Genomic DNA, 19,381 nt, shown 5'->3' with positions numbered 1-19,381 from the left:
ATTCAACATAATATTTTGTTTAAATGAGTTTTCCTAATATACCTCATTTTTAAATTTGGTCTTTATAAAAAACATTCTCAATACTGTCAAAATTTTAACTTTATTTTTTGCGACGACTCACTTTACTTTTTCTGTCTAATGAGATGAAAGTCCATGTAAGCAGAACCCGTGATATAATTTTAATTTTAATTTATTTTATTTGCTTGAAGACACATGAAAGTCGAGTGAGTCCTATTACCCAAATTTCCTCTCTCTCAACCTCAAGTGTCTCCATCACAAACCTCTCAAGTTCTCTTCCTCCTCCGACCTAGGATGGCAATGGGTCTCGAACTCATAGGGTACCCGCAAAAAATACCCACTATGGGTAGGGTAAAAACCCGCTAGATGGGTATGGGGTTGAGTATGGGTAATTACCCGCAAAAAGTATTGGGTATGGGTGCGGGTATGGGTACTATAGTACCCAATCCGCCCCATACCCGCACACATATTATTATTATTATTATTATTATTATTATTATTATTATTATTATTATTATTATTATTATTATTATTATTATTATTATTTTTATTTTTATTTTTATTATTATATGAACAAATTAACTTAAACTATAACTTTCAAACTTACTTATTTTAAAAAATAGGTGAATATTTAAAGTATTCATAATCATTGCTAATTTACTCTCACTTATTTTTAAAATTAGTAAGTTAATAACCTACAATTTTAGGACTATATTATAAATCCAAAATTAAAATATATTAAAATTTTATTTGTTGTCCTCAAATGATAACTCAAGTGGTAAGAGCGGGGACATATGGGCTGAGGAGGGAAGGTCCAGGGGTCAATCCTAGAGGGTGTAATTTGTCATTCTGATGTACCCAAAAAAATAAAAGTACATTTGTCATGGTTAAGAAAACCAGACTGAACCGGGCGGCTTGCTGGTTAGCCCAGAAACTGACTTGGTGAACGGTCAGGTGTGCCCTCAAAACCGCATGTGCTTGAAACATGTTAAAAATTGGTAAAACGGTTCGAAATCAGTCAAAACCGGTGGAACCGGCAGTTTAACGATTCTGGCCGATTCAGTCAACAAAGCATCTCAAACTTTGTTGCCTTATTCATCCACTAAACAAGAGAATGTTGAAAATAGAGCGCTAAAGTGAATGTTGATAGCATTTTTTAAGGGTGAATTGGGACAGATCGTGACATGATATCATTTCCCCCAAAAAAATGAATTCATACAATATTATGTGACTGTGAGCTCAATAAAAGCACCAACAAATCCTCAAAGTACAGTACAAATGGCAATATTTCAATAGCTATTTTTCATTCCTAATTTCTGATGGTTTATGAAAGCAGACTACAACCATATCTAGTACATAAGGGACATTAGATTGAAGATTTTCAGCCTACAGAGTCATACAACATTTTCCCCCAATAATATCTCTTCCAAAATGCATACTTTGTGATTCTAAACCACTCATAACATAACCTTCATTATTGGTTTCATGTGCAAGACCAAAACGTTGAGCTGCACTCAAAGGATAGGGTTCAGCAAAACCCATCCCCTGATTTTGATAAAGACCAAGTGTCAAAGAGACATTATTGCTTGCACTATAATCCAGACTTACTCCAACTAATATATCAGGAAGTTCATTTATATTGTGCTTGTAAGGGGCATTTTGAAATTTCTCTGTGGAGGTAGATGGATTCTCACAAAGAAGAGTATGGTTATCTTAAGTGAAATGGTTAATTGACTTGTTCCTAAAATGCTCTTCCTTCTGTGAATCTCTTTGAGCTAACTGTTGTGTTTCTAACATGTGTATTTCTTCCCCCATTGGCCTTACTCTAGCATTAATTAACCAATTAGACATCTAGGACACAAATAGATATTGTCAAATATTAGTAGAACCACAAAGACATTGGCCACTAACCATACACAGGTGTTACTTTGAAACAAAAAGTGATTGCAACTCTTCTTAGTGTGTATTTAGATACTAATTGAGTTAACGTGAAAACACATCCATCTCAATCCATAAGAATTATGCTCACCTTTTGCCTCGAAGTGAGTACTAACTCTCATTAGGACTATCCCCATGTGTATGCAAACATACCCTTATAGATTGGGATGAAAGTACTTTTGCATTGCACTCAACTAATATCCAAACACACAGAGGATGAATCTGTTATCAAGAAAGCTCACCTGACTACGAGAGAGACTATTTTTTTTAGCCAACATCATCTTGTCAGTATCAGTAGGATAACTATATGAGGAAAAAATAACTCAGCAACAAAACACAAAAAAAAAAACAAGAAAGGGGTTCAAAAGTACACATATAAACGATTTTAATTTGATGAGAAAACACTTGCATTTGGATATCTAATTGGAATTGGGGAGTGCAATAAAATGGAACGGAGTGGAACAGGATGGAGTGACATAGAATGGAAATGAATGGAGTACAGTTATCATATTCAATTTTTGGATCTTTTTATAATGGCATATAGGAAAAAAAATGGTTCCGCCCAATATCCTGAATTGAATGGGATTCCGGATATTGGACTGAATGAGATGAAATGCATTCTATCATGTTTTATTCTATTCCATCTTTGAAACTTATTATGATTTGAGTCCATTTTATTTCATTCCATCTCTAAGAGTATGTTTGGATCACTTGATCTATCAACTCCAAAGTCAAGGCAATAATTGATCCATATGAATAAGCATAAAATGGCACTTACGGGTGTAGAAACTGTTGATACAACCATGATCTAAGAATAGTCACAGCACGTTCGGGGAGTCCTCTTTGCGGTTGCCAAACAGGTTGGTGCTCAAGAAACCCTGATCTTGGAGGTTCATCCTTCTTGTTGCTTATGTGAGAATGGGCTTTATTGGTGAACTGAAGTTGGTCAATTATTGCATTCTTCAAGGACCTAAAATGTTTGGACATGGCTTTTATAGCCAAACTTGCATAGGGAGCTGTATTACTGAGACCTGAAACATACTCAAATGATGTTACAATAGCTTCCATATGTTGGTAGTATTGCATGTATCTCCTGTAAACCTGTTAAGGATAAATGAGAAGCAATTCTCAGAACTAGGATTAAATATCAAACATCATTGTAGTTAAGAAATTCTTTGATTTATAATGGTCATGTTCAAGAAATAGACTTAGCATTGATATGAAAGCGAAAATTACTAATCATGTTATCTAGTACCCATCTGATAGAGTTGGGACTAGGTCCCATTTAAGACCAGAAATAAAATTTCCCGCAAAATTCACCAACTTCTCAGTAAATACTCCCATGCAAGAATGAGAACAAGCACAAACTGATAAACCCTGAGTAAGGCACATCTAGGTTGTAAACACAAATATTAGTAATCCTTAATGTCACCATACTTGGCTAATTAACATATCATAACCATAGTTCCAAACTACATCTGAATAGCAAGCTACTAATAGGAAATTTTCTTAACTAGGGGTTGTCTAAATGACCTATAAGAAAAATTGGATTAAATAACTCATCGTCCAATCACGTTAAAGATAGGTGGGTTAGAATTTTTATATTTTATTTATTAATTTATTTATAAAACATTATATTGGTCCATTGAGTTGTGGGTTTTAGACAATCCCTCTTAACTATCATGAGCTCTAAAGAAATTTGAGGTCCACTCCGTGTTGAGTTTCATCCAACAATAGAACATTCCTAAAATAGTAGTTTAAATATTGCATCTATTTTCCTAGATAAACATCACAAGCCATGTGTTTTTTTGGTTCAATATGTTTTTAGTTCCTGTAAAATATGGTATAATTGGTATTGGTCACTGCAAAAAAACAAAAAAAAAATCTACGAGTTTTAGTCTCATTAGATAATATTCAAAAAAAGTCCTTCATGATGCCATAATTATGACCTTTAACTATTTTTGGCCCTGTCATTTAACATACTTGGAGGGTTCATTAATCTTGTTCACATGAACTTCCACATGACCTTTTTTATCGCTTTTGGTCTCTTCAATTATTTTTATTAGTTTTGGTCCCCTTCTCTTCCGCTTATTCCTCGTCCTCAAACCCGCACCATATTCTGTGGCGATGGTCATGGCTCCACCACCAACAATTGGGAACTTCACAAGTGATTTCGTCTGATCCACCCAGCGCAAATGTTTTTCCATTCCCTCCACAAGTATAAACTCAACCTGAACTGGAAAGGTGACGTTTGAGGGAGTTAGGACAAGCATACCCGCGAAATAGATATTTCATGATGTTTCAAATTAAATTTTTAACAACTAATGATTAATTCCACAGTTGAAAAATGCAGAAGGCAGATAACGGAGCACAGAAAACATAAAGCCACACTTCGCCTCAATGCTTCATGACCGGTGTCTTGTGGACTGGAAGATGGCGAGCTAACCATGACGAGGTAGATTGAGGCGACCTAGTTTAAGTGAATTGGGTCAGTAAGATGGTGTTATGGAAAGTGCTTAGTGAAGACACAATGTCCCTTCATACTTCAGGCAATGTGTCTTGTGGACTTGTGGACTGAATAGAGGAGAACGTGTTTAAGGGTAGCCCCATATGAACTTCAATAGAGGATGTGCTGGAGGAAGTAGCCAGGATTCACTCAAGGAGAGCAGCGACAGTCAAGGTCTACGAGTGTGTTGGCGAAGATAGTAGAATGGCAAGTTATGGCAGCCTCACCCCTATTAGCGATTTATGTATGTTTGAGGGTCTTGGCGACCTTACACCCTTTTTGGGGATTTATGTATGAATGGGTCGTTGTTAACTTAGGTCCAAATGTTATATATTTAGGGTTACACATCTATAAAAGGAAAATGAACATTTCGTAATGATGATGTTCACTTGAATACAAAAAACAATTAGGATGTGAAGATGAAGAGGGGTTTCGAGGAATGTAGTTACTTTCACATTGTCAATGATGGGTTACTACAAGAAGGGCGGAGTGGATGAGGCTGAGAGGTTGCTTCGTGGCGTGGTGGGAGACGGGTTGTTAGTTGTGGGTGAGTATGTTTATGATTTGCGGGTGGATGGCTATTGTAAGATATGGAGAATGGATGATGTTGTTAGGATTCAAGATGAAATTATGAAGAAAAGGAAGAGGAAAAGGGGAAGAGAAGGGTCGTGGAGTCGTCGGGTGTTAGGGGTTTGGGGAAGAGGAAGATGAGGAAACGTAAGAGAAGAGAAGAGACCAAAACCAATGAAAATTTCAGTAAAAAGGTCCACTTGTTGACTCCTTCATTTGACTAGAACTAATGAATCTACCACGTGGGTTGATGATTGGGCCAAAAATGGTTTGTGTCATAATTATTACATCAAGAGGGACATTTGTAATAAAAGAGACTAAAGCGAATGATGTTTTCTTTTCAAAGACCAATATCGTGTTGGCTCTATTTATAGGGACTAAAATTATTTTTAACCTATTCTCATTTTGACTTGATTATATGTAGATTTGTTTTAGTCTAATTTAGATCGTTAGCCTATAAGTTTGTTTGTTTGTCTACTCTAAGGTTTAATTATGGAACAAGCAATTAAATAGACTATTAGGTCAGACTAGACTTTCAAAAAGAACATACTCAAACCTAAAAATAAGTTTACTACAGGTAACAAACAAACCAGGCTTAGGATTTGAATTTTTAAATAGGTCAGACATATATATGCAAAGCTCAACCTAACCAAGTTTATTTCCACCTATAGTAGCATAAAGCCAAAGACCTGTAACTTGAATATGTGAGTTTCTTTAACATAATGATCATATCACTGCATGTGTTTTTGATGCATCAGAAAATTACAACCAAACACACAAAAAAAAAAACAACAGCAAACAACTAAGGAACTGACAGAGAGTCCTTCAAGAGAAGTTACTCAATGTCATGGTCAGGGGTATCCAAAACCCAAAACCCAGAGGAACTGCTACAAGCACCACGTCTTGCCAATGAATCTGCTGCCATATTGCTATCCCGGTGAATCAAATTGATCTTCACATCCCAAGCTCTCTGCAGCAGCAGTAAAATCTGAGAGAGAACCAAGAACTCTACATGAAATTGCACTGTCGTGGCATCTTCCAAAATTGTAACCAATTCAGCGCAGTCCACTTCGCAGAGAACTTTACGAAATCCTTTCTTCCAAGCTAGCTTGAGCACGTCCCATAACCCTAGAGCTTCAGCTTTAAAAGCGCTTCCCTCCGTCCCCCCAGTGAAACAGCCCACAACCCAGCGGCCATTGTGGTCTCGAATCACTCCACCAGCCTCATACATGTTCTCCAGCTCTTTAAAGCTTCCATCAGAGTTACATTTAACAGTATCCATCGGGGGTGGCACCCAAGGATGACCCAACAACAAACTAGTATCCGAGGAACCACGAGCCCAATCATCGTGATCGTGCGTTACCCTCCTCCACACGACTTCAAAGTGCCACGGGTTCTGGTCCAGAATCAAATTACATCTCCACTTCCAAGCTTCCCACAAACCCGCCAAGAATTCCAAACCATGCGAGCTACGGGAAAGCGAGGACACCCACACAATCATATTAGTGCAGCTAAAATTTCACCAGTGAAAAATATATTGTTGATTATTTTTAGCACTAATAATGATTCCTTCAAAGTAGAAAGTTGATTATTAAGGTTACTAGCATACGTTCCAAATAAAAATGGTTACTAGCATAAACTGTGATTGGTTGCATGAAGGAAGCGTGTGGTTTATGATGATCTTTATGTGATTATCTTTATAGTTTATACTTTATAGCTTTCATGAATGATATTTTAATAAGCATTCTTTCATTTCCTGTAAAAAAAACAGAGGCTCATGCTTGAACTCCATGTTGATTTCATTTTCACCACCATGCTCATAGCTCTGATCAAACTCCTGCAGGTTGTTCTGCACGTTGTAGACAAAAGGGTTATAGCCAATAACTTGGATTGTATCCGGGTTCAAAGGCAAAGAGGACTCTGAGTTCAAATAAACATGGTGAGAAACAGAGGAAGCAAAGTCATTCATGAACCGCATCATCAAATTGGAGCTACCCGAGTTTGATTTTGAAGCTTGGGTGTCGTGATGGAAGTTGTGACCCTGCTGTTGGTTTACACATGATATCAAATCAGAGGACACGAATGGAGAAGGGTCATAGAAAGGAAGCAAAGGTTCAACCAGACCCTGTTGGTTCTGGGTCACACCAACTCTGAGCTTATCTCTTCTACTCTGTTGAGGAACATGATAACCCTCAAAACCATCAGCCATAGATTATAAACCAATAAAACAAGCCTAAAATGAAGATTTCAGTAGATGCAGAAGAAGATTGATGGAACTAGGTAAGAAAGAAAGAGAAAGAGACAGTGTACGGTAGTGGAAGTAATAAAGTGAAGTGAGGATGAAAGGAAATCAAATTGAGGATATAATAAGGAAATACTTTTGATACAATTCTATTCCATTTTCTCACCCGTTTTTTACTTTATTTCTGCATTTTATATTACATCATCTATATCATGTCAAACATTTATCTCAATTTTCTTATTATAATTTTTTGTCATAGGAAAATGTTATGTTAATTTTAAAAAACACATTCACCTTAATGTAACGTGAAGAATATAATAATATATAAGTGATGTGATAAGTAATGTGATAAAAAATAAAAAATGATAAAAGAAATAACGAAAATAAGATAGAATAAAAAAGTGTCAATCTATCAAAACTCTAATAATTATGGTGATGTTGTTGTGATAGAGAATTGAAGTGGCGCAGTTGATGTAAACATCAGTGATATACGTGAACTCATGTAAATATCATTGCAAATTTAAGGTGTAGGTTTTGAATTTTGGTTTAATTTGGTGTAGACGCATGTGGAATAATGCACACATAGTAACGCACTTGACACCACAAAAAGAGATGAGAGTGTCTTTTCTTTTCATTCGGTTATTCTTTGTGGCCCAGAGAGATTCTCTACTCTGAACAAAATGACAGACATCCAACGGACGAAGTTGCTGCTGTAAGCTGTCTGTGGGTCTGTACATTGCCATTGGAATCCAGAAATTGGTTGGTCACCGGCCATTTCTGGTGATAATATTTGAATTGGAAGCGAAATTTTTTATTAACATCTCTTAAAAGTGGAAAATATATGGAAGCAAGAAGGATAGTGATGGGGAAACCGACCAAACCCAGGAAGGGTAGGGAGAGAGGGCAACAAAAGGGGAGTGGAGAATGTTGAGTCGTGGACAGGTGAGGAGCGGTCTAGGGCAAAGAGGGTGAGCCCAAGGGGTTCTTGCAACGCACTCCAAAGCTTAAGTCAGTTCCAGTTGTTTTAGGTGCAAGAGTTCAGATTAGAGAGTCAAGAAAAGATAAGTTACCTTGGCCCCCAGCTGCAAGGGGCATTTTATATCAGAGAAAGAGATCAAGATATCTCTCAGGAGAAGCAATGAGAACCTAGTATCAGGAGCGGTCCTCCTCTGTAAGACCCAAGTTTTTAAGCTTAGAATAAGTGGAAGAGATTTCCATTTACGATTAGGCTTGACGTATCGTGAAGGAAAAACCTGAACAAGAGGTTATCGAAAGGAATGAATTTGTGAAGGAGAAAGTTCAGGAAAAGTCTAAGGATTTCATCAAGATCGATAAAAGGTATAACACGATCGATATACGCTTAAACCTAGGGCAGAAACCCTAGTAAATAGCTAGTTTACACTTAAAGTCACGATGGAAACTAATTCCAAAAATCTTCAGAGAAATGTTAGAACTTCTCTTAATCCTTATACGACAATCGTTTCGAGGCGAAACTCTAGAATCTATGGACGTGCGATTCCAATCCTCGGAAGTTTGCCGAAACTAAAACCCTGATAGTTCAGAACCCTAAAATCAACCGACGATGAAGACTTTTTCTATTCGGAGCTTCAAATGAAGATTCCACACGCATACACCCATTTCTCCTGATGTTTCCCATCTTTCGTCAGAAGGAAGTTTTCTCTTCTGACATCCACTGCAAAAAGTAACTTATCGGGTAAAATAGTTTTACACCGACTTTGCATTAGTCACCTAAAATAGAAGGAAACCTCTGTTGAGTTTTGGAATTCTGTCGCCAAAACCTATCTTAGAATTCACGGAGAATGAAGCCGGAAAAATAGGAATCACTCTTATATTTTTATTTTAACTCTTTGAGTTAAATCCTCCGATATCCAAACAAATCTGTACCGGTTTACAAAATATCTTCTCAAAAATATCTTTGATAAATATCTATTCATCCTTATCCGATCTTTGATAAATATCTATTCATCCTTATCCGATCTTTGATAAATATCTATTCATCCTTATCCGATCTTGATAAATATCTATTCATCCTTATCCGATCTTTGATAATATCTTCCATTTCATTCACTATATATATGTGTAGTTTGAAGGATGAAAAGAGAACAAAAATCTCACCCAAAAACCCACCCAAACCCGCGGCCACAAGAGGAGGAGGAGGAGAAGAGTTTTTCGCCGATTCTTGCTTGATCGTTCCACAGTTCGTTGCTACGCGTAGGCCTCAAGGTACTGATGCTAATCCTTACTTCTGATCGTTAATTCTGCCGTTTTTCTCTATGCTTTTTTGTGCTCTAAGTTTTGAGCTTTTTGCAAAACTATCCAAATAACTTCATCTTTCTATCTAAACTTATTCCCTGCGTGCCCCTGAGCATGTTTAGCGGATTACATTTCGCCGATTCTCGCCGAATTGCCGCCGAGTTTCAATTCTGCTCATAATACCCATTTTTGGCTAAAGTTCCAACCTTTGGGCTTAAAACCTTCAACTGAGCTTAGCGTTAGTAAGATTAGTCGTCATAATCGTCGTTAGTATCAACCCCATCTAATTTGTTTTTCGAAATTCTGATTTTGAAATTCTGAGCTGAAAATAATGACCAAAATACCCCTGCGACAGTTTTCGATCCGATAATTTTTCTGAGTTTAGAATACCCTTAGTTACGACTAATGATAACCTAGGAACCAAGTTTGATCGAAGAAAAATCGACACACACAATTACCATGTGTGGCCGAGAGCTACCCTAGGAGGAGGAAGAAAATTCTTTTTCGAAAACTTGTCCTTTCGCGCTAGATTATCGTACCTCGGAGTATATGCTACTTCGTGTAACCTTAGTGAGTATTGATTGCTGAGTTTCTGATAGATTTTGACGGAATTCTGTGGTTTTTACTCTAAGGATCTTTTGAGGAATTTCCTGAAGAACAAGGAGCTGATTGTGAAGGAGCGTTTGAAGAGAACCCTGGAGAATCTACAGGTGAGGGCTACTCACTGAACTATTAGCTAATGCTTTAGGTGTCGACGAATTCGACTTGATTTATTGTTTATGCACTTGTTTGTGTTTGACTGGGAAATGTTTTCTGAGGCTTCGGCTGACAATGATGATTATTCATCTACTGACTGTTTTTGAGATTGATTCACATGCTATGTGCTAAGTGGTTAATCTAGGATGTGTGATATTTGCCTTATATGTTAAGTGCTACATGGTTAATCTAGGATGTGTTGATATATGTGCCATGATTGTTGGATTGTGCTGACTTAACTATGCTATTACACATATATTTGTTATGCTTCAGAGTGAGGATAACGGGCAGGTCATGCCGATTTTATTTTGAGATTTTGAGATAGTTTGACGGGACGAACGGAGTTCGGGCCTTGTTATTGTTTTAGTGGATCGAGACATTCTCTGGGAATTACTTGGGATTATGGGATCTTTGAAGACTCATAGGAAATACGATAAGACTAAAAGGAAACTATTTTTACAAGGAAAATTCATAAGATATTAAACAACCTCTAAACCTTTAAATAATGATAACAATCTCGGATGCAAGCTTAGGATTGAATATTAGTTTTGGAAAATGAGAATTGTCGTCGAGTCCAAGTTTTAGGAAAATTGTAGGTTTCTGAGTATGTTGATACTCATTCGCTCCTTGAGCAGTTTGTTTAGCCATCCAAGGGATGAGCCGAGAAGCTTCACTGAGGCGTGAGACCTTGTGAAAGCGTGAATCTTCACTGAGGCATGAGACCTCGTGAAAAGCATGGATCTTCACTGAGGCGTGAGACCTCGTGAATAGCATGAAACTTCATTGAAGCGTGAGACTTCGTGCAAGTGTGTAAATTCACTGAGGCGTGAGACCTTGTGAAAGCATAAAACTTCACTGAAGCGTGAGACTTCGTGATTGTATAAGACTCCACTGAAGCGTGAGACTTCGTGAGAGCATTGATGACTCGAAGAGTTATCGTGAGTGATTGCACTCTTTTTTATGATTAATTGTATTTTGTCGCAGAATCGACTTTTACCTTAGGGTATTCTTTTTAGAGACAAATAAGTTAGTTAGAACACGTGGTGACGTGTCGAGTGAGGTCCGAGACGTTGTTTGGCTAATCACTTTGCATTCATGCACTCATTTTGAGGAATTAACACGAGACGGACTTCGGACCTCGGTGGATTCCAAAATGGTCATAAGACCCGGATTTCCGCGTAAGAGCGCTATTAGGCGACTCTTAGTAGCAGACCGAAATGGCAGGCCTTCGGGTTTTATGCTGATCTGGCTACCTTTGTGTGGTGTAAGAGGCACGCGGGCCGAAATGGTCCCACCGTGGCTGGTGCTAGGGCTGATCCGTTGATGTCCATCCTTTTCCGGAATGCATTTGGTTAACTGGGTTAACCGGCATTTGCATTTCAAGCAACATGCATACTGACTTAGTTGTTGAGTGTGATTGATACTTGTTAATCTTATCTGATGCATGTTAATTGTTATTTACTGTCGTTTATATTCATTGTGGAATATGCAACCCTAGGATGCTATCTCTAACTTATAAGCCTAAGTGGCTACTCCTTATCTTTACCTATTGGATTTATTATTTACATAATTCTTTGGAGTTGACCCTCGCGTCTTCTGTGTGTGCTTTGGCGGACTACGCCCTTTGTCAGATGTCCATGGCGGACTGGTTCATGATGGTTCACCCTTCGGGGGGGACTAGGTTGGAGATGCCTGATCAGGAGGACTACGGTTCATGGGTGGCCGACCCCGCTGGCCACCGAGCGACTTACTCGAGACAGGATTAGTGTAGGAGTAGAGTCTTAGCTCTGACCGTCATTGTTTCTTTTGGGAACAGGGTAGTTTCCCGCCGATAGCTTTTTGTGTGGTTTCTTTACGGAAATCACAGAGAGTTGGTTGGACTAGGGGGTCTTGTTTTAGGCCGTTTGGGCTGACTTATTCTCATTTTTGAGGGATAGTGTTGTGAACACTTGACCTTTCTTTTGGATTGTACCTTTTGCCTACGGGCGTTACTTTCTTTTACTTTCCGTCACTGGAGGTTTACTCGTGACGTGGTTTGTTACTTACAGCGGGGGCTGTAATTATTTATCGTATATTAGTTCTGTTATCTTCTGTTGGAGAGTTTTATTTCTTTCAGTTTCTAATTCTATTATAAAAAAAATATTTACGATTTTCCGCTTTAAGTTCTTTTTGGTTACTAAAGTGACGCCACCGAAATCGGGGTGTTACATCCTCCGTTAGATTAGTCTGTAGTTCCTGCAGGTCCGAGGGATCCTACGACTCAGGTTTTCTATTAACTGCTCACCAGGCCTCGAGCCTGTAAGGCCAGTGATGTGATGTCCGAGTTGATTCGAACCTCACTTCCTGTCGTGGTAAGTCGTGAGCAACATCCTCATCACTGTCGGGGTCAGTTGCACGATCGTTTTGTCCCGTGGTCGAGTGACTCCTGGACGTTCGTCCTGGTAAGGCATGATCGTCTTGAAATGGCGGTCGGGTTAGGTTGATTCTCGGCCTCAGTATCGTGGTCGGGTGCTTCACGGCAGTCGTCCACTTAGGCATATGGGGGTGGTCGGGTAGTTTGCTGACTCTCAGAATAGTAGTCCCCTAGTTCTAGTCCACTGAAGGAGTGGAGCGTGAACTAATAAGGTGTTCTTCCTTTCTTGGTGAGCAGGTGGCTAAGTCATTTTACCGACTCTCAGAACAGTAGTTCCCTAGTTTTGGTCAACTGAAGCAGTGGAGCTTGAACGAATAAGGTGTTCGTCCTTTCTCAGTTAGCCGGTGGCTAAGTCGTTTTGCCGACTCTTATAATAGTAGTCCCCTAGTTCCGGTCCACTGAAGCAGTGGAGCGTGAACTAATAAGATGTTCGTCCTTTCTCGGTCAGCCGATGGCTAAGTCGTTTGGATGACTCCCATAACAGATAGAAAAAGAAAAGAGAAAATATGAAATGTGATAAGTGATATGATTGAGAATTATGAGAGATAGTAACAAAATAGAGGTAAATAATTGGTAGAAAAAGTGTTAAGTGTGAATGAATAATAACTCAACTAAAAGTGATACCGATACTAATCGCACATGTGAAAGGAGAGCGATTACTACAAGAAAGTATGGACGTAAGTAGGGCTAAGCAGAATATTTATTTCGACCCGCCGCTCGAAAAACCCGAAATTTAATTGCTGGTCGCGGGCGGATCTAATCGGGTCCGGATTCAATCGGTGAAGAAAAGCAGGTTAGATGCGGGTATTACGGTCGGGTCCGGGTGTAAATTTTCCAACTCGTCGAAACCCGGACCAACCCAAAAGACATATATGTTGTGAATTAGTAAAGCAGATAGCCAGCTTGCAACCTGTTATAGCACGTGCTTTCTGTACACCTATACTACCAGAATGTAATAATTACTGACACTGTTTTTTATCCATACGTTGTGCAGTGTGCACTTCCCCATCCTTTCCATGTTTCCAATGTCATTGTAACATTGTTTATCAACATATATAAGATTTAACATTTTTAATTTGGAAAAACAAAAATAAATGAATGAATGGAAAGCAAAACCTTCTATTTCCATTTGAAAATTTCTCTTCTCACCTTAGAAACATAAACCCACCCGGCATCCCCTATTCTTCACTTCCCTCTCACCTCGGGCACCGATTCACGGCTTCACGCTCACACTCTTCCACCACCAATGTTCTTCTCCTTTTTCCTCTTCACAACCACACCCGATCTTTCCTCCATCACTTTATATTCTTCCTTGCCTCGCCCAGAAGCCTAAGATGCAGGGACGATCAAACTGCAAGCTCTCTTCCTCCTCATCACATATCTTACTCACGGTGGCCAGCATCCCTATCGCCTTAATAGGCAGCAGCGGCTTGTTGAGATGCAGTTGGGAATGTCGTGCTTGCGCCGCGCGATTGTCCGATTAAATGGAGCTTCCATGCCGGTGGTGGTTGCACACGATTGCTTGCTAAAGCCTATTGCTGCAGACATTGGAAAGAGATGAAGACGTGAACGGTAGGGTCTTCTTTGGGTTTTTCTGAGCTAGATGTGTGATTTAGCCAATACCTGTGAAACCGACCCGCTCAAACCGTGAACCGACCCAACCCGAACCCGAGTTATCCGAGCCTTGGATCGGTCGAAAATGGATTGAGCTATGCATGATTCAAACCCGTTCAAACCCGGTATGTTTCACCCAAACCCGACCCATGCTCAGCCCTAGATGCAAGGACTAGATGGAATGGTGAAACATTAGATGGGAGTGATGTAGAGTCACATAGGATGCCAAGCGAGTGTCCAAATATCAATTAACTGGTCACATTAATATGTCTGTTGACTGTTAACTTTCTCTAATGTTTATGGGGCAAGGGAGTAATGTTCATGTTTTTTACACTTTCATAGATTTATGAAATCATTTTCTTTTGCCATGGACTAAATCGTGAGCGACACAAATTTTTAGGAACAAATTTGAATCTACTCACGGAAGTAGTGATAAATAGTGTAACTGTAATACAATTTTCTACCAGCAAAATTTTCTAAATTTGTTACAATCAGAGATTAATAGCCATTGAATCTTGATCAAACTTACTCATACTTAAAGAAACTGGCTATATGTCTAACGATAGATTTTTTTAATAGATAGAATTTTAAATTAGAGCCATACGATATTATGTCATGATTGTTGTGAATTTAAAAAAATTATTTATGAACTTGAACAATTTAACTACCGAATAGTTTATTAGGGTGTCAAAGTGCCTTTGTCCTGGGTCGATTAATTACGGACAATGCCTTGGTGGCGTTTGAGTGCTTTCACTACATGAAGAAAAAAAATAAGCGGTCATAATGGCGTGATGACTCTAAAGTTAGACATGTCGAAACCTTATGATAGAGTGGAATGACCTTTCTTGACGAGTTCTTGAACAAATGGGTTTTCCCCCTAATTGGGTCAACCTGATCATGTCATGTTGTTCTGGGAATCCATGAGTACGGACGATCAGGACGAGAACCGGGACGGATACCGCCTGTGGACGATCACATCGAATGACAACCAAACCTATTCCCGCAACCCTCCCGGAGCTGGCGACCAGGCTCGCCCCATAGTACAGAACCACAGTTGGCCCCCACTGCATAAAGGTTGACCTAGGCCAACCACCCTACAAAACTATGGTGGTTGGGTGCACATCCCGAGGTACCCTGGACCGTTAGATCACTGCTTTGCGACAGGGGAGGCAGAGGATCCAATGGCCCAGGGCGAACCAAGTACGAGCCATGCATGACGTTGCATGGCTCCAACCCTAGCCTCTCGACGTGTATATAAGGAGGGATTCCCCCTCCGTACAAAGGTAACTCATTCTCTTCCCTTCGCCATCTCCTTCTCGGCAAGCTCTAGCCTTCCCCCAGGTCCTTAACATCAGCCTCCTCAGTCTGCACCTTCTTCTTCAACTCTTCCTTCTTGGCGTTTGCATCGTCCAACGCCTTGCTCAGATTTTCAATCGCTGAGACACCCCCCTCCAACTCCTCGTTCATGGTCTTGATCAGCTGCTCAGACTGCTCCTCCTTCTCCCTCAAGTCTTCCATCTCGGGCAGCACAGACTGCTGAACATAGCGGACGATGGATGCGATCTTGAGCGAACCCCGTAGGGCATAGTTCAAGATATCGTATGGCTCTTGATCACCCAAGTACTTCTGGTCGCTCTCAGTGAGCACCAGGTCATCTACCTGCTCCATATGATCCTCGCAGTCCACCGCCTCGGGGCTCCACATCGGTATGACCCTCCGCGAGCCACCATGCTCACCGGCTCCACCGTCTCAGCCTCAGAACTCTAAGCGCCCCCTGGGGACCGGGTTGGTCAGAGTCCACGCGACACCTTTTCGGAGCAGGGTCTTGGGATACCTCCTTGGCCGACCCTCCCTCCGAACGGACCGGGATGGTCTCACGTTCCCCCGACGCGGAACCCTTGGGAGGTGAACCATCACCCCTAGTAGCCCCCGGTGAGGTTCGGGCAGGATCACCCTTAGGTCGGGGGGTCGAGACGAATCCTTCCTGTTCGGCCCCAACCCTCGGCTCGGCGTTGGACCCTGGCTGACCATCTTCTGCCTGCCCTTCGTCACCGGGAACCGCATTTTCCTGATCCCCCTCCTCGTCCGTGGACTCTCCATCGGCAATTTGGAGTGCGTCCAGCAAGTTCCTGTCAATGTCCGCCATAGCACCTGCACAACCATAAAAATAAAAGTTATGAACGTAAGACGTGAGGAAATCTGCAAAAAGGGGAAAAGGAAAATAAACACCAACTTACGCAACATCTTAGCGTTCCTCCGAACGCTAAAGGAACATAAATCATAACAACAAAGGGGACGGACGGAGATTTGCTTTTCACCCTCGGGAATGAAGTCGATCGCCCCCGTCAAAAGGCGCTTGAAAGCCACGTCGGCCTCCGATAACGCTCTTTCGTTCGTAAAACTGAACGAAGTCACCTTCTCGTCGTAATGAGCGACATTCCAAGCCAGCGGGAAACGTGCTCGCGCCCCACTTCAAACCACCAATACGTCGGGGGTGTAGTTGGAGCCACACGGAAGAATTGGTCCTTGAAATCCTTGTAGGAGTCTGCAAACGCCTTGAAGACCGGAAAGGCCATCCTCAAGGTCACCATCTCGTACCCTCCGTGCCCCTGAGTATGCGCAACCGCGAAGAGATGGAAGAATAGAGGTATAGAAGGCGTCCGCGGCGCACGCCACTTCATACCCGCGCACAAAGCCTCGTCCGTCGGGGTGAAGCTGAGAAGGGGCCACCATCATGTGATGGAGCACGTCGATTTGGAAGTTTGTTAGGGGCATTCGCACCTTCACCTTCTTCATCGTGTATATATGCATGTATATACCAAAGGGGGGGTCTGGGGAAGCCTCTCGGCGAGCCTAGGGGCATAGACGTCGTGCCCGGGCCCGATCTGCGTCCGCGACAGATAAAACTGCTTGCGGAAATGCCCATCGTCTTCGTTGGCGTAGCACGACTGGGTCTTCATAATCTCCCGACACCACTTGTCGAAAATGGCCAAGTCCCCCTCTAAGTGGGGATACTTTACCCGGTCGATTTTCTTCCGTTTCGGAGCCTCTTTACAGGCCTTGGGCTTAGACCTCTCTCCAGCCGCCTTGCCCTTCTCTTTCTGAGGACCATCCATATCGGCACCTGCACAAGGGAACGCGTCGTATCAATGTCTAAACCAATTGAAAACGACTCAAAGGGGGAACCCGCCAGGATCCGCCTTTGCCCCCGGCAGGAAAAACAAACTCCGCGCCGGAGGGGAGGCTCATAGGCCATCCCCACTGCCGCCCGAGGGGGGGGGGACAGGCAGTAACCTTTCCACTCCACCCCGAGAGTTTGCAGGGCAGTAGCAAGCCAAAACAAAAAAGAAGAGAAAGAGGAAGAAAAGGAGAAGGAAGGAACTACGAAAACTTACAAGGAAAAAAGTAGGAGACGAAGGACGACCACCGCAAGGAACGAAACGAGCACCGTATGAGAGGGACGACCACCGCGAAAGGAGCGCCTACCGGAGGAGAGGAATCGAACTCACAAGCAGAGGAAAAGAGAAGTCAAAGCGTAGGAAACACGAATGAACCTCCTCCTTCCTCTTATATAGGAAACTAGGGGAAAGGGAAACGACGCTTCACCAACACTAGCAACCCTAGTGGTAATGCTTGGGGGAGCGGGAAAGACCCCTCCAGTCCGCTCCCGCCACGTCATAAGGGATAGCAGGGATGGTGAAGGTCACGCGTCCTCTAGAACGCGTGGAGAGGCAGGATAATGAAACGGTGCGACGCGTGCCCTGCCTTTCCAGTCACATTAAATGCGCCTGCACCACGTCTTTTCACCTTTCAATCACAAGTCTTTTCACCTTTCAATCACAAGTCTTCTCACCTTTTCAGCTTCCCACCGTTTGAGGACCAACCCTTTCGTGCCTCCCTCGGCACTCCAGTCCATAGTCGCCCACACCTCAACTCACCCCACATCGATCGTCTAAGGCACCAGATCACCAAAGGGGATGTGAACCCCGCTCGTTAGAGGTGCCAGATCGCCCCAGGAAACACAGACTCACTCGTCTGAGGCGCCAACTCGACTAGAAGAGCGTTGGAACCAACCCAACAGGACCGGCGGAAAGCGGGTCCCTAGCGGCGCCGGTTAAGCCGATAACACCACTAATCCGGGAATGCCGCCCGATGACCTGATGAGAGTCTTACCGCCCTTACCCCGGGACGGACGCCCACCCTTAAGCTCACGCCCCACTCAAACAGTGGACTAGAGCTGGGGGGACTACTGTTCTGGGGAATCCCCGAGTACGGACGATCAGGACGAGAACCGGAACGGATACCGCCCGTGGACGATCACATCGAAGGACGACCAAACCTGTTCCCGCACCCCTCTCGGAGCTGGCGACCAGGCTCGCCCCATAGTACAGAACCACAATTGGCCCCCACTACATAGGGGTTGACCTAGGCCAACCACCCTACGAAACTAGGGTGGTTGGGTGCACATTCCGAGGTACCCTGGACCGTTAGATCACTGCTTTGCGACAGGAGAGGCAAAGGATCCAACGGCCCAGGGTGAACCAAGTACGAGCCATGCATGACGTTGCATGGCTCCAACCCTAGCCTCTCGACGTGTATATAAGGAAGGATTCCCCCTCCTTACAAAGGTAACTCATTCTCTTCACTTCACCACTCTCATTCTTGGTACCTTTACATACTTTATCATTGGAGTCCCTTGAAGGAGCCCGTCCCGGGAACATCCAGCTTGAAGGCTCACCACCTCCCATGCTTCTCTCGGCTACCCCTCACACACCGGGTAGCTTGGTCCTCCCGATCACATGTGTTACCACAGTTAACTTCTCTATTATATTGAATGGTGCCCCACAAGAGGCCTTCTCTCCAAATAGAGACTTAAGGCAGGGAGATCCTCTCTCTCATAATCTCTTTATTTTATGTGGTGAAGTGTTCTCTGCTTTGATTAACCAAGCTGTTACTTCTTCAGCTTTGCATGGCAATAAGATTGCGCGTTCTGCTCCTACAGTCTTACACTTGTTGTTTGCAGATGACAGTGTTATCTTTGCTCGTGCAG

At 42.2% G+C, this 19,381-nt stretch overlaps 1 pseudogene; it reads right to left on the bottom strand.

Moving 5' to 3' along the window:
* Positions 1 to 1,404: 1,404 nt before the first annotated feature.
* Positions 1,405 to 7,241, bottom strand: LOC130744012 (uncharacterized; annotated as a pseudogene).
* Positions 7,242 to 19,381: the final 12,140 nt, after the last annotated feature.

Source organism: Lotus japonicus, chromosome 3 (assembly GCF_012489685.1).
Source record: "Lotus japonicus ecotype B-129 chromosome 3, LjGifu_v1.2".
Lineage (NCBI taxonomy): Eukaryota > Viridiplantae > Streptophyta > Magnoliopsida > Fabales > Fabaceae > Lotus > Lotus japonicus.
The sequence above is the reverse complement of the archived record's forward strand: the minus strand, read 5'-3'. Positions and strand labels throughout refer to the sequence as shown.